We start from the raw sequence: 16,213 nt of genomic DNA on the forward strand, positions 1-16,213 counted from the left end.
ACCAGGACAACAGACACGGCGGTGGAAGGAACAACAACAACAATAACAATACCCGAAGCCGTGTCCAGTATGACGCCAATGGCCGACCAATGATCCAATGTAGGGCCTGCAATCAGTGGGGGCACTTCGCTAGGGATTGCACGAAGGAAGCCACCCCTCAGCACATCTGCCGATGGTGTGGGCCAGGGGACCATGAGGATGCAAATTGCCCAAAGCCAGGAGTAAACCTTTTGAACATCGAACCCACGAAGGCAGAAGTGTTGGCAATCACAAGGGCATAGGCCAAAAGGCCGCATACCCAGATCCTCGCACAGAGACCGAGAGAGTGTGGGAAGCAAGGGTCAAGATCACAAAGGAAATGGCCGCAAAAGGGCAAAACAACCACGAGGCCACAAGTCCGTCACGGACGAAGGGAGAAGAGAGAATCCTATGACAAATATTGCAAATATAGGTACTCGTGAAGGTTCAAGACCTCCTTGAAACCATACCACAGTTGAAAACGGCTATCTTAAACTCCGTACCCACACAAGCTAAAACGAAGGAGGTTGTAAGTTCCACGGTTGACCCTATGTTGCTAGTAGTCAACAGCGGACGCCACCTTGCGGTGGTAGAAATGGGCATCCTGGAGACTACCTTGACGGACACCATTGTGGACGGAGGGTTAGGAGTAAATGTGCTCCCAGAAGAGACATGGAAAAAACTAGGAAAGCCTACATTGTGGCTCCCCACGTTCAATCTGCTAGGGGCAGATCAACATGGGATTAAACCCCTCGGTACCCTCATGGGCCAGCGGGTGATAATCGGATTCTACTGAAGCAGAAAGGGTATGATGCCATTCTCGGACGTGGGTGGCTAATTGCAGCAAAGGCAAACCATAATTGGAAGCGGAATACGCTCTCCTTGGAAAGCGTTGGGAGGAAGTACGTGATCGATCTCTGTATGCAGATGGTGAGCGAGGAGTTGGCATCCTCCTCCGAGTCCGAATCTGAAGGAGACCAGTTGGGTGGGGATGAAGACCGACGTGAAATGGAGCCCACTGACGAAGGGGTATTAGAGCTCGAAGCATGCTCGGGGGATGACAGGGACTCCATGAATGGCCTCTTCCATTGCCAATTGGAAGATTATGAGTTGTTTACACCCTCGTGCAATGTATTGAGTATTGAGGAAGAACCAAATACATTCCCTCCCAAATACGGGGAATACAAGGAAGGGGAGGCCTGTGTGAATGACACTCCCGCACACCAGTTCCCAAAGGGCGCACCTATTAAATACCAAGAAGCCAATTTGAAGGAGACAAATCTAGGAAAGGCAAGTGATCCCAAGGTCATCCATGCCGAAGATGACTGGAACCCAGTGTTGAAGGCCGTAGCCTTCAAAATTTTCCTAGAGTACAAGGATGTTTTTGCATGGACTTACAAGGACCTGGAGGGCTTGCCCCCAGAGCTATGTGTACACCGCATAACATTGGTACTGGGAGCCCAACCGGTAAGGAAGCAGCCTTACCGTATGAACAAAAATTATGCTACACGAGTGAATGACGAAATTGAGCGGATGTTGGAAGCGGGCATAATCTTCAAGGTGCAGACAAGCGAATGGGTGTCTCCCATTGTGATTTCCCTCAAGAAAGAGGCCAATCAGATCTGGATCTGTGTAGACTTCCGGGGTCTGAACGCTGTCACTATTAAAGACCCATTTCCCATACCCTTAACCTACAGCATCCTCAAGGAAGTGGTTGGACATGAAATATACTCCTTCTTGGATGGGTTCTCTGGGTACAACTAGATATTCATTGCGGAGGAAGATAAGTTGAAAACTACCTTCATGGTGGAGGACGGTGTGTATGCATACAACTGAATGCCCTTTGGCCTATGTAATGCATCGACGACTTTTCACCGCATCATCTTGCACATCTTCGACAAGATGTCGGTAGGAAACTTCAAAGCTTTCTTGGACGATTGGTCTATTTACAGCGGGCAGGACATCCACCTAAAGGCCCTCAGGGAGTGCCTGGAGAGATGTCGAAGGGCACGGTCATGGAGGAATTGCTAGATGAAATCGAAGCAAATGGAACGCTACCTGATGAACAAGTAACGATAATAGAGGTAGAAGATGAAGAACAATTCGGGTTGGGGCTCAGTCCAGTGTTAGGGATTCAAAAGGGGCCAACACATGAAGTATTCCAAATTTCCGAATTCCCTTTTGAATCTAATCCCTGCTGCACTCCACCCAGTTTGGAACGTGATGTTGATCTGCATATTTCAGATGCAAGTGGTATGGTTCGTCATCAACTTTGACCTCCTGATGAATCAATGGATGATGAGCAAGATTTCCTTTCTACGAATGAAGACCACCAGGCTGTATCTTTCCCTACTATTGACTACAAAGAATATCATTTTCATTATGGAGATTCAGGAAAGACAACTTGTTTATGGATTAATCATGGTCCGGATGAATTACCCCAGTTACTAATCTTTTCCAAAGTTTTGCTTGAGTTTCAAATTTGTACTGTGAAAGAATATTTTTCCGAGTTTAAAGATAAGTTTGCAAAAATTCGGACTGTGACTGCTGCTTTGTTGTTCCTACACGTCTTGAGAAATCATTCTAGGAGTGGTATATACTTAGGTCTTTTGAGTGTGGTTCGCTTAAATTTTTTTTGGTTAGAGTAGTTTTCCTTTCGTTTTGTGTGTTTAGTTTAGTTGTCCTTGTTTTCTTAGTTGTTTTGCTTTCGCCTGCTTCCACGTGTGTTAGTTTAGTAATAAAAGAGGATTCCTATTAACAAAAGGGTGATGTTGCTTAAGTGCACACATTGGTTTGACCTCGCTAAGTTATGTTTGAGGTATTCCTTGGATGACTTTTTGTGGAAAACTTCTAAGTTTTAGATTAATTGTTTCTAAAGTATCTCAAAGCTAGGATGAGCATTTGACTAGAAAGGGAATCATCAATTGTATCTTGACACTGAGTCTTTCAGTCATTATATCCTATACACTTAAAGAATCCTCCGAGTCATTTTGGTCTCCCACAGTGAAGTTATGGCAAGAAAACATAAGGAAATACGTCAAAAGTCTTACTTCAGTGCCACTATAATGCTCAAGCCCATGGTAAGCTTCTTTGCTTGCAAGCCGAAGTGTGGAAATATGTGAAAAGAAAAGAATATCAAAAGAAAGAATAAAAGAAAGAAAATCAAAATACTTCGCTTTTGGGTGTGTGTTGACGTGGATCAAGTCGCATTGCTGCAAACTCCATACGGCCAACGCAGAATAGAATAAACTCACTGAGTATCCTACCCTCTCTTGAAATAAGGGAATCCCTAATGCTATTTTCTACGTTTTGATCAAAGGGGATAACCTCAAGGTTTCTTTTGTCAGGTCTTGACTGCGGGATCTCTCAGTGGCTTGATGTGTTTATGCTGGAAACACAAGGGGACTTATGTTTAATTGGCAACTCTATGTATAAATTCCCGGGGACCTTTTACAGTTTTTCTTTCAGGTGATGTTGGTTAATTTGAAGCTGATTTAGCAGGACTGCAGATTTTCCGAAAAGATAAAATAGGGAGGAAAGAAAGGAAGGATAGGGAGAGGGAGAGAGAACTGTAAATTCTAACTAGGACAGCAGATTCAATTAAACAGACAAACACCTCCAGGAAACTAAATTAGGCATCACCAGTCATTCAGACGCAATGTTTGCATAAACTTAGTGCAATCTTCAAAGGAGAAACCAGATTTTCATATTACCAAATACGATATTAGAACTTCTACATTCATGATATATATATTTGATAATCGAACTGAATCATAAAATGGTCCAGATTAACCATGCGGAAAGGAAAAGCAATCAGCTATCCTCTAATGGTATGGACTGTGAAGGCTCTATCAGATGCTTGATTAAAAAAACTGCTGTGCAAAATGAATAGACATAATTAAAAGCTTTCAAAATTAAGTGAAGAAGGAGACCATGCACTCACAAGGAAACTTGAAAATAGTTTTAATCCATTGTATTAATTCTGGCAAATTCCTTTAGAGCTTTCGCAACAATCCAATAACTTCTTACAAAAGAAGGAAAACCAGTCCCTTAAATAGGCCTCAAAAAGATGAATGGCTTGGATTAAATCTTCATAAGCGGCCCAGATTCATTCATAAAGTAGGGCTGCCCATACCCATAAATGGGAGGCAAATATCAACAACCACCCCAAAGGGGGTAATAACTACCCAAAAAAGGATAATTACAACAATTGGAATAATCCAAAAAAGGTGCATAAAAAGCTTTACAATTTGTTGACCAGAAGTCAACTGTCACCTTTTTGGGACAAAAGTGCATTTTTTAAGATTTGGAGGGAAAAGGGCGCTTTTGAGAAACTACTTTCTCTATTTTGGTTTCACATTCTTTCTTTAGAAACTGGTCCTCGTCATGCAGGTATTCCCGCCATAAATCACGACCTGCCGCTCGTTCCTTGCGAACATATTCTTGAAATTTGATACATAACTGGAAGAGGAGGCTAAAAGGTGGCATGGGAGGGTGGTGAATTTTGTACTGCATGCCCTCGAGATACTGGTCCACGTGCCTTAAACCGTCCTTCCAGCTGGAGCGATTACGCTCGAAGCACAATATGTCTGAATGGAACTGACCAGCAAAACTCAAGTCTTCAACGGAATAAGAAACCTTATCTGCTCCCAACCTTTCTTCCCAGTCCGGCCGGATTACACTGTCGGATAGGTCATTTATCCACCCTGAAACCATTGATCGGAGGATGGTCTTGCCTAGTTCTTGCATGTTCCCCAGAATTACCTCACATGCGTCATTTTCTTTGTCAATAATTTCTTGGGCGTCGTTCTTCATGGTGACGGTCCAGTACCATTCCTTGAGAACACTGATGCCATGGAGATCTAGGATGTCAGGCAGTGTGGGAATCTGTGTATGTGTCCAGAAAAGAGCTCTTATGAGGGGAAGGGTAGAGGCCGCTACTTCGTGCATGTGAAGGGATTCCCTCTTTACCTCCAACAGCCTGACTAGAGTGAGCTCTCGATGGAGAGCCATTTCCTTCACTTCCTTAAGGATCTGTTCTCCCTTTTTCTTGATGTCCTGCATCCATTCCTTGATGGCCTTTGCGGTATCCCGAATTCCTTCAAATTCAGTTGTGGTAATTTGTGCCAATGCTATTGGGGGAATATGGGATTCAGAGGGGTTGTGTAATGGCCGTAGGAGCTTATCGAGGTATCCCTCGGCTTGTTCAGCACGGGCCCGATACATACCCTTTTCGGCAGTGATTTCGTCGAGCTGTCTGAGTATGTTCTGCACTGAGTCTTTAAATTCCTCCTTTTCCTGCTCTTTTGTAGCTCGTCCGATGGGAACAGCCGTAATGCTATAATCTGCCAGTGTTATTTGATCTGCTGGCTTGTCCACGGGCGGGGTGGCAATATGAAGAGTGTGGTTCCTTTGCTCATCCTTGGTTACCTTAGAGTATGCCCTTGGTTTCTTCTTCCCTTTAGTTTTTGCTTGATCCATTCGTGAGAAGATATCCTCTAGATCGATGGGTGCCTTGGTGGTGGCCCTGCGCTGAGCTCTGGCGATCAGCCACTCTTGAGGCACCGTCTGGGTTGAGGATAGGGTCAAGTTAGCACCCTGTTCTCCTATACTCTCAACCGGCTGACCACAAATCAGCAGCTGCCCCGCCATCGGAGGGGTGAAAGAAGGAGGAAGCTCCTTGCTTGTAGCTGAGTTCTCCCCTATTTCGCTGAACAATTGTCTGACATCCTCCTGTGAAGGTTGCTCCTTGGTTCTCTCGAGCTCATGAATTTCGTCTGTTCTTTGTTCCCCTTCGACGGTCGAGTCGTCCTTGGCTGTATTGAGGAGTAGCAATTCGTGACGACTCTGCTGGGTAGGTTCATGCACTTCGACCCCCTGGGTGGATGGGATTTCTCCTTCCTTTATTTGGTCACCCAGTTTGGTCGACTTGGGGCCTTTTGGCTCGGTGTCCGGTATATCAGGTGCAGGAGGATCATTGGCCTCGAATGCATCGATGTCGCTCTGGGAAGGCGGAGCAGGTACGTAATCCAATTCTATGGCGTCGTCGGACGAACTGGGGTCCTTTGAAGATGAAGTGGCCTCTGGCCTCCTTATGGGAATCTTCTCCCTTCTTGTTCTTTTGGACGTCCGAGTCCCTCTGCAGCCCTTAGCTTTCTTTCTTTTCTCTGGTTTCTCAGCTGATGTCCTTTCGTCTTCGGAAGACTGAGAGTGGAGACTGCCCATCAAATGGTAAGTAAACTGGACCCCCTCATGGACTAGCCTCTCGATCTGGTGATGTAACCATTGATCTGTATATCTTGCTGGGGCTACCATAACTGCTTCGAAATCCGTGATTGGGTCTTGAGACCAATCAACGCCTGGCAAGAGGTGCCTTATTGCCTCGAATTCTCGGACTTGGAGGCAGTTCTTTGAGTCTGTGAGCTGTTCTGGGACCTGACGGTACTCAAAGAGTCGCATCTGCTGCACACTCAACCTAGAATATTCCCGTCACCTGACTTCGTAGTCATTGGAGCAATTTTTCCAATAGTCTTCTATTGACTCCTTTGCTCTGTAGCACCTACCGTAGGCTCTCTTCGCCAAATTGTCATGATCAAGACATTTCCTTGGGAAATGTTCCTGTAGGCCATAAGAGGCTAGCTCTGTAAGGGACTCCTCTGCTAGGTTGGGGGTTCTCAATTGGACATCATGGCTGCCTATGATCATAGGAAATGTGAATCCAGCCTGCTTGCTCTCTCGTAGTAATATGCCGGCGGGGCTTGCCACCTCCATGAGGATTGCTTTATCGGTTGGGTATCGCGGAAGTCGAAGGGGGGCACCATCGAAGCCAGCTATTCGGATGTAGGAGAACCTTGGGAACTGAATGAACCAGGCCCCATACCTCTGCACTAAAGTGGTAGCTTGCTCTGAGAGCCTTATGTGTAACCCTCCTTGCATTAGCTTGACTAGGCGCATTGTGAAGGCATCGTTGACGCGTTCGTACTGACCAACCGCGTAAGTCGGGCTGTTCTTTTCCCTTTGAGCTATATCCTGGTAATGCAGCTGCGGGTAGCAATCATAGACCTTCACCTGACCAGGCCCATTCCCGATCTCACCTTTCATTATTAACCCTGGCAGTGGCTGGTTCTTTGCGAACATATAGACCAAATAGGAGGTCATGGTGAAGTACTTCTTTGTTTCGAGCTCAATCAGCTGAGCGTGGATGTTATCGCTTATGATCTGGGCCCAGTCAAACTTAGACTTTCCGGCAAAGACCTGCTCTGTAAAATAGAACATCCACTCTTCAAAGTAGCTGGACTTAGGAAGTCCCATGACTCGACTGAGTAAGGTGACCATGTCCCCATGTTCATTATGAAAGTCACTTCTGGGGGTCTTTTTCACAATCCTGGTGTTCGGAGGCCTTTTCTCCTTGAACCATTCTTCGTTGATCAATGCCCTGCATCGGGCCGGATTCATATCATATGCCCCTTGTGCTTCGTCCATTGTTGTAGCTATGGGATTATTTGTAAAGGGGATATCAAATGCATCACCGATAGCCTCAGGGGAGAAGTCGGCAATAGTCATATTTTCCAGAAGCACTAATCTGGACTTTGGTTCGTAATGCCGAGCAGCCTCCACTACTAATTCATAGTTCTGGATTGCTGGAGGAAAACCTGCTGCTTGGGCGATGCCACTTTCCACCATTTGCCTAGGCCTGCCATATGCGTTGGGTGAGAAGACCCGATTCCTGAAGTCCTGAATATCAATGTGGCCAAGGTCGGTGTCACCAATGTTGTCCCAGACACTCTGGACCTTCGACTCCCTTAATCCTCCCCTCTGATATTGATACTTCATTCTTTCAACTTTCCGCGGGATGTCTGATTTGGATGCTCGTGAAGTTTCGGCTGCAGCGGGTGTTTTTGATGATTCCGCCGCCGATTTAGGCATCTATCCTGCACAGTCGGTCGCGGATTACAAGGTGATACAAGGACGATAATGCGGGTTAGATAACAACAGAAGTGTTTCAGCAGGCCGGGATTAGTTTAAATATCACTTTAGCTAACAACTTGATTAACTTTAACAGCATCATATTCCTGAAGATTTACGACTAAGCATTATCACTTTCGGATTTTGGATTAATTTTCAATAGAGGCAAAACATGAGAAATTTTGAATTTGAAAAGAGATGCAGTTTCTGGCTAAACCTCGGGAGTGAATTCTAAATTTTGAATGTTTGAATAACACTTTATAAAAAAGAGATGTAGACTTCAAGAATTCAAGCATTGTGATCAAATTTCGCGCATTTACCTATTTGATTTACACATTTTCAAATGACCATACGCGTTAAAGCGTACTTACTTGATGGGAGCGGATGGCGAGAGATTACCCGACCTCGTCACGTGAAGTGAACGGACGATCCTGCAAAGTTTGAATCCCAACGGTTATCCTTTTGATTTAAATTTTCGCGGCTTGGCGGATGAAAGGGAATTTATCAATTTTAAATGGTTCAATCCTTGGCAATCTGAATTTAAATGGTCGACGGGGAGGGTGATGCGGCGTCTTACCTCCTTGTTTTCGGATTTTGGAGAGCTCTTTCAAATTTTGAATTGCATTCTCTCTTCAATTTTGGATTTTGACAAATTTGGAGGCTTCGGAATTCAACCTGGCTTCACTCGGCCTGCACGAAATTCGGAGCTTGGACGTTATTTGCAACCTTGGAGATCTCAACCCGCTGGCGAATTTTGGAAGTCCTTGGGGTTTAGGCCGGCTGGAGACACTTTCGAAGCTGGGAATGCTTTCGAACCTCGGCAAACCTTGGAGATTTCGGAGCCCGCTCAAGCTTTGGCGAATTGGAAGACTCGGAGGACTTGCCGTCTATGCTGGATGCCCGTTCAAACTTCGGGGGTTTGCTCTAAAAGCTTGCACACTTTAACTTCGCGATTTCGGACCTAGGGCCCGAAAATAGGCTTCGCGATATAAACTTTGGCTTCGCGTTAAAACTTCGGACCTGGGGTCCGAAAAGGAGCTTCGCGCTTTAACTTTTGCTTTGCGTTAAAACTTCGGATCTGGGGTCCGAAAAGGAGCTTCACGATATAAACTTTTGCTTTGCGTTAAAACTTCGAATCTGGGGTCCGAAAAGGAGCTTCGCGTTTTAACTTTTGCTTCTCCTAAAGGGTCCGAAATTCGGACTCAAATGCTCATCGGGCTTTCGGACCTCAGCGTGCTTAAAAGACTTCGCACCTTTCGCAACCTCGGACTTGAGGTCGAAAATAACACTTCGTGTTTTACGAACTTCGGACCTGGGGTCCGAAAATGAGCTCCTTAAGTGATTTCGGGTGTTTCTAAAAGACGTCGCATTAACTTCGAACTTGGGGTCCGAGAATTGGGGCCTAAGCACCTTTTCGGGCTTTTGGACCCTATGCGTCCCTTTTTGCTTTTCGCCCTCTGCTTAAGCTTTCTTTGGGGGGCCGAAAATAAAGATTTTGAGTTTTAAACTTCGGACCTGGGGTCCGTTTTAAACATTTCGCGATTTACTTTAAACTTCGGACCTGGGGGTCCGAAAATGGTTTTTATTTGACTTTCGGACTTTCGGACCTAATGCATCCTTTTCAGAACATTCCACCTTCATTAAAAAACTCGGACCTGAGGTCCGAAAATCGTTTTTTATTGATTTTTGGGGGGGGGGTGGAATCTGCTCCTTAGAGAATTTTGGAAACTTGTACAGAATGTCGGACCTTCCCCCAGCTTCGCCAGACTCCACAAATCTGGACTTGGGAGGCATCAGAATACCAAGGCACTCGGCCGAGAATTTGATCTTTTTAGGAGGCGAAAATCATCTCTTGCCCAAACCTTGCAAGGGTCGGGTAGCAAACTTTATGCAATCGGCCTTATAGCTCTGGCTTGGCGGGGTCCGTTAGTTCCTACCATCTTACGCCCATCCAAGGCAATCTTCAAAATTTTGGAACAAAGCTCTTGGCATTCACGCCCGAGAGCTGGACCCGTCAGGAGGACCCACTGGTCCATTACTCCAACGTCAATCAGTTTATGGATTGGTCGCGAACTCGCTCGAAGAGACACGAGAAACTCTGCTTGGATCCTCAGGACAACGACCGAAAACTCAAAACAGGAAAGGGGGACCCTGTCGGCGACAGGGAGCGTGTGCAACGCACAACAATGTGCGGAAATCTCTATAGGTGTATCCCTCAAATCAAAGTATAAATCGCTAGAAGTAGAGCAATCTCCGTGAGATTATAGAGATAACCTTGCCGGGGCTATGGACGCTCGCTGGCAGCGAGGCTCTATCCAAGGATGCTTTTGGAGTTAAGGCAAAGCACTTAAATTATGCGACTTGCCATGATGGAATTGAAGAGTCATAATGGTCTTATGAGATGGGAATGAACGCATTTGCACACACTTATAATTGAAGGATGAAAGATCTTGATACAACTGAGGATTCCTCTTTCCTTTTTGAATGCCCTTCCAAGCCGGTGGGTAAGTTAGCTATAATTAATTTTTGATTCTAAGTTTGAAATGGGTTTTATCTTAGGAATGTTCAGGAACATTTATTCGGGTTGGCGCTAGATGTTGTGACCTTTTTCGCACATCGCCCCATTGCAAATGGGGACCCTCTCTTTTCCTGCTTTCTAGGGTTTTGTTAGTGTCCTGTGACCTTTTGCTGCAGTTTCACCAAGCCTTGTCCAGTTCAGAGCATTTCAGGCCCTGACGACTGAAAGTTAGTTTTTGCAAGTTATGTGATTCCGAAGTGTGAACACCACCAGAATGCTTAGAGAGGCCAAAGGACGAAGATCGCAATTGATTTGTACGAATTTGGACATTTTTAGAAAGTTTGCTTTTTTGCTTTTTCCTATTTTTTAGGAAGTTTTGTTTTTGGCCTTTTTAGCCCGATCCCCGGTATGGCTATTTTTAGAAAGTTTTCCCCATTTTTTAGGGATGTCTGTTTTTTGCTTTTTCGGAATGCAAACCTAGGGTTTACACTTGCACCATCGACCAGCTCCGACCAGATCTCGAAAATTCCAAGTTTTGATCTAAAAAAGCTAAATCCCTAGATTTTAGGCTTTTTGCTTTTTCCGGGATGCAAACCTAGGGTTTACACTTGTACTATTGGCCAGCTTCGATCGGAACTCAAAAATTCCAAGTTTTGATCTAAAAAAGCTAAATCCCTAGATTTTAGGCTTTTTGCTTTTTCGGGATGCAAACCTAGGGTTTACACTTGTACCACTGACCTGCTTCAACCGCAATCCAAAATTTTCAAGTATTGACCCAAAAAGCTAAGTTCCTATATTTTAGGGGGTCATGGCACCTTCAAAGGATAATCAGCTCGAAAAATCATCCTAATCCTCAAATGTCCTGAAATTTGGCTAAGTCTGGAATGTCATCTGGATCCTGAAATTTGACTAAGTTTGGAAAATTGGAGAATCCTCCAAAAACTAGATTTTGCATTATTAGTCTTTTCTCTTTCTTATACTTAAATGTTATATTTCATATATAGTCCGCCCTCTTGAGAGCCTCCAAAAGTCAGCCTTGAAGAGCAAAGGTCTAGACGTCCGCCCATGTTGGAGATGTCTAAAAGTCCGCCATGTTGGGAGGTAGACCAAAAGTCCGCCATGTTGGGAGAGATGCTTGAAGTCCGCCCAAGAGGAGGGATGCCTAAAGTCCGCCCTAGGAGGTGTCTCCAAAGTCCGCTCAAGGTGGGAGAGATGCCTAAAGTCCGCCCTAGGAGGTGTCTCCAAAGTCCGCTCAAGGTGGGAGTGTTGCCTAAAGTCCACCTTGCATGGAGCAACTCCAAAGTCCGCCATAGGTTGAAGAGGCCATGGTGGCCAACACTCAAAGTCCGCCATGCCTAAGGGAGCCTATGTGGGTGCCTTGCTTAAAGTCCGCCCTAGCTAAAGAGGTCATGGAAGAGCATGGGTTGAAGTCCGCCCAAGGCTTAGGAGACTGTTGTGCGAATCGCACACCCATCCCCGTCTTGGACAGGGACCCCCCAGTTTGTGCCTTTCTGTCCTGATCCTGAAATTTGGCTAAGTCTGGAATTCCCTGATCCTGAAATTTGGCTAACTCTGAAAACTGAGGAAACCTCCAAAAACTAGAATTTGCAATATAACTCCTGGAGGGCCGAAACCACTCTCAAACATCCTGAAAGTATATATGGAATATAACTTAAAGTATAAGAAAGGAGAAAGACATATGGAAATGTCACTCGCACTTCTTGAGGAAACGTTTAAAATCGCCCAAAATGCCCAATTTCGGACCCTGGGGCCAAAATGTGAAAAAGTTCAAAAGTTGCGAAAATGCCCCCAGAGGTCCGAAAATCACTTAAGTTGTCCAATTTCGGACCCTGGGCCAAAAAGTGAAAAATTTGATAAAACTGGCAGGAGGTCCGAATAAGTGAAATGTTGCAAACGTGCCTTCAGGTCCGAATTTCACTTAAAGCACCAATTTCGGACCCTAGGGCCGAAATTCGAAGTTTCTTCTAAATTTCCAAACGCGTTTTTAGGTTCGAAAAGTGAAAACGCGATTTTGCGAAATATGTTACAAGGTCCGAAAACCACTTAAGCGCCCTCATTTTCGGACCCTCGGAGGTAAATGGAAAGTGCGTCGAGTTTAGGAAACACAAAAAAAAAAAAAAACGCGTTTTAGATCCGAAATCTACCAAAAGCGCTTCAAGCCCCGAAAATCGTTTAAAGTGTCCATTTTCGGACCATGGGGCGAAATCGAAAAAAAGGTATAAAGGTGCGAAATCCTACAAAGCTCCTCCAGATCCGAAGTTTGCCTTGGACACCCATTTTCGGACCCCAGCCCCGAAATTTTAAAACTCAGAAATTTGTAAAACGCCTTCAAACTCCGATTTTGTAAACATGTTTAGGTCCGAAGTTCACTTATTTTGCAAAAGGATGGCAAGGTCCGAAATTCGCCTTAAGTCCTCAGACTTTGGACCCATGAGCCAAAAGTGAAAGGTTTTGAAAATTCAAAAGTTCAAATGCTCCAAATTTGCAAAAACGCCAAAGGGTCCGAAATTTTTTGCAAATTTCAAAGGTGCCCTCCGTTCTCCAAAATTTACCAGAAAAGCATGAGTGTTATGATTTTAAAATTTGCAGAAGTTCTCCAAACCTCCAGAATCGCGCCATAAACCCATTTAAAACGTCCAACACTCGAAAGGTAAAATCACGCAGAGGTAAAAGACCAAGGATCAGATTTCACAATCGAAGAGAAAGAGAAGCATTTTCAAGATACATCCCGCAAAGAGCTTCTCAAGCCAGACGTCGTAACTAAATTTAATGTTTGTTAAAATTAGATTATTTAATTTTTCAAATTAATTTAATCAAGTGAAATTGGTTGATCGCAGGACGTCATCGAAGAACCAGGAGAGAGACCTGAAACGCAAATCGAGGAAGGATTGCAATTCAAGGCCAGGCGCTGAAGATTGGAAAAGAAAAGATGCAGGAACGCAAGAGCAACCGAGCATTGGGAATCGTGTCGTTGAACATAGATGAAGTCCACTGGCGAAATTGAAGGCAAAAGGCAAAAGAACACTCTGAATGCTGCAAGTTTATGCATTCTCAGAAAGTGCACAGATGGATTTAATTCCAGGAATTCAATTCCTAAAAAGCTGAAATTGCTTTATTGTAAACTGCCTATGGGTCCCGTGCAAGATATTTTTGTGGATAACTATTCCCAACCACCAAGAAGATTGGATAGACCTGAATTTAAGCCAAATAATGGCAGGTAGTTGAGATATTTGTTGGTTGGATAACTGAGAATTAATTCGGCATGGATCAAAGCTGTCAGCTTCTGGAAGACAGATCAGGACCCTTGGATGCAGTCCATCCTGGCCTCTGATTCAAAATTGTAATATCTATAAAAGGCAGAGGCCTTTCTTTTGTAAGTGTTAGATTGTTAGATTGTTAGAGATTGAGAGATTGTTAGATTGTTAGAAATTGCTAGATAGTTAGATTTTAGAGTTAGAATAGGTTAGATCTTAGCAGTAGCATAGAGATGCTGCAGAAATTGTTGTAATAGGCAGTTGAGATCAATATATGAACATTGATTTGGTGTTTATTGTCTTGTTTTCATCCTGTTTGCATGGTTTCTTTCAGCATTTTAGATAGATCTTTCTATTTTGGGTGTGCAGGTATTTGATAGATTCGGGCTCATACCACTGAGGATATTCTGATTGTGTATCCTTTTGTGTGGTTAACCTGAGCCTTCGATTGTGCTTAGTTCAATTGCAGGTGTCCGTCTGAGCTGCGCCAGAATTGGGTGCTTAGCCGTGCGTCTCCAATCTGAAAATCTTCCAAGTTCGTTTGAAGATTGCACCGTTCCTGCAAGGTTGTGAGCCATTCTGGCCAAGCAGGAATTGGTTATGTGGAATCCGTCTACCCGCATACCCATGTTGTTAGTTTTAGATCTCCTAACCCTTTCCTTTTGCTCTTTATTGTGTAATTCGAGAATCACAACAGACTAGCTTGTTGCAAATCGTAAGTCCCCCTTGTGTTTCCAGCATAAACACATAAAGCCACTGAGAGATCCCGCAGTCAAGACCTGACAAAAGAAACCTTGAGGTAGTCTCCTTTGATCAAACTTAGAAAACAGCATTAGAGACTTCCTTATCTCAAGAGAGAGTAGGATAATCAGTCGGCTATTCTATTCTGCGTTGGCCGTATGAAGTTTGCAGCAATGCGATTTCGTCCACGTCAACAGAGACCAAGGAGGAGCAAGGGTTGAAGTCCGCCCAAGATCAAAGGAGGTCACATGGGTGCAAGGCTTGAAGTCCGCCCAAGGCATAAGGGAGGTCACATGTGGGTGCCTTACTCCAAAGTCCGCAATAAGTTTGAAGGGGCCATGAAGAGACCAAGGGCCAAAGTCCGCCCAGCCATGAAGAGACCATGAAGAGGCCAAGGTAAAGTCCGCCCAGCTAGAAGGAGACCATGAAGGGGCTAAGGTTGAAGTCTGCCCAAGGTTGGAGAGGTCACATGGGTGCTAAGGTTGAAGTCCGCTCAAGGTGGGAGTGTAGTCCAAAGTCCGCCCAATGAGGAGAAGCACTAGAAGTCTGCCCAAGATGGAGAAGACACCAAAGTCCGCCATAATCATGTGCAAACCTTGCTAGAAGTCCGCTCAAGGTGTGAGTGTAGTCTAAAGTCCGCCCAAGATGCTAAGTCAAGCAAGAGGAGCCTTGTCTAAAGTCTGCCCCACCTAAGGAAACCATGGAGGAGCAAGGGTTGAAGTCTGCCCAAGGTTGGAGAGGTCACATGGGTGCTGAGGTTAAAGTCTGCCAAGGTAAAGGAGGCCATGGAGGAGTCAACATCAAAATCCGCCCGAATGCCTTAGTCAAATTTTCACGTTAATAGAGGCCACGAAGGAGTTCTAGACAAAGTCTGCCATACCTTGGAGAGGTTGGCTAAATTCGCCAAAATTTGAAAAAAATAGAAATAAAATTCGGAAAATCAACCTACACATGGAAGGTCAAACAAAGTCAACATGATGTCACAAAATCCACAGAGATTTCAATATTAAATTCAAAATGAAGAAATATCTAAATAAAATAAATTAAAAAAAAGCCTCAAAATAAATCCAAAATGGAACATTTTTTTTGAGAATATTGAGGGAATACTACCCATTATCGAGGCCACTAATACTACTCATTATCGAGCCCGTACTACCCATGTGCCAATGGGCAGGCTGAGGCCACTAATAAAATATTGGTGTTGGTAATCTACAAGTCCTGCGGGGTAGAAAAGGAAGACTGGGAGGAGAAGTTACCCTCTGTATTATGGGCCTACAGAACGACTTACAAGGTGACCACCGGTCAAACTCCATTTCAACTGATGTATGGTTAGGAAGCAGTGGTGCCTGTCGAATTCATTGTGCAAAGTTTGCAAATAGCAATTTAAAATAGACTCGGAGACATGGAAAGCCTGCGGGAGAGGCTTTACAACTTGAACAAGTTGGACGAGCATCGAATGGTGGCGCAGTGGGCCACGGAGGTTGCACAAGCGAGAAGAAAAGTATGGCATGACAAACATTTAAAACGGGCAAAATTCACCCAAGGACAGCTAGTTTTGAAATACATCGACAAAAACAAGATTAAACCAGGGAAGTTTAAGGTGAGATGGCTAGGACCCTTCCGAATTGGCGAAGTCGGGGCCAACGGGGCGATCTGGCTGACAACGTTGGACGGAAAAGAGGTGCCCCAGGTTGTG

Source organism: Cryptomeria japonica, chromosome 2 (genome assembly GCF_030272615.1).
Source record: "Cryptomeria japonica chromosome 2, Sugi_1.0, whole genome shotgun sequence".
Taxonomy (NCBI): Eukaryota; Viridiplantae; Streptophyta; class Pinopsida; order Cupressales; family Cupressaceae; genus Cryptomeria; species Cryptomeria japonica.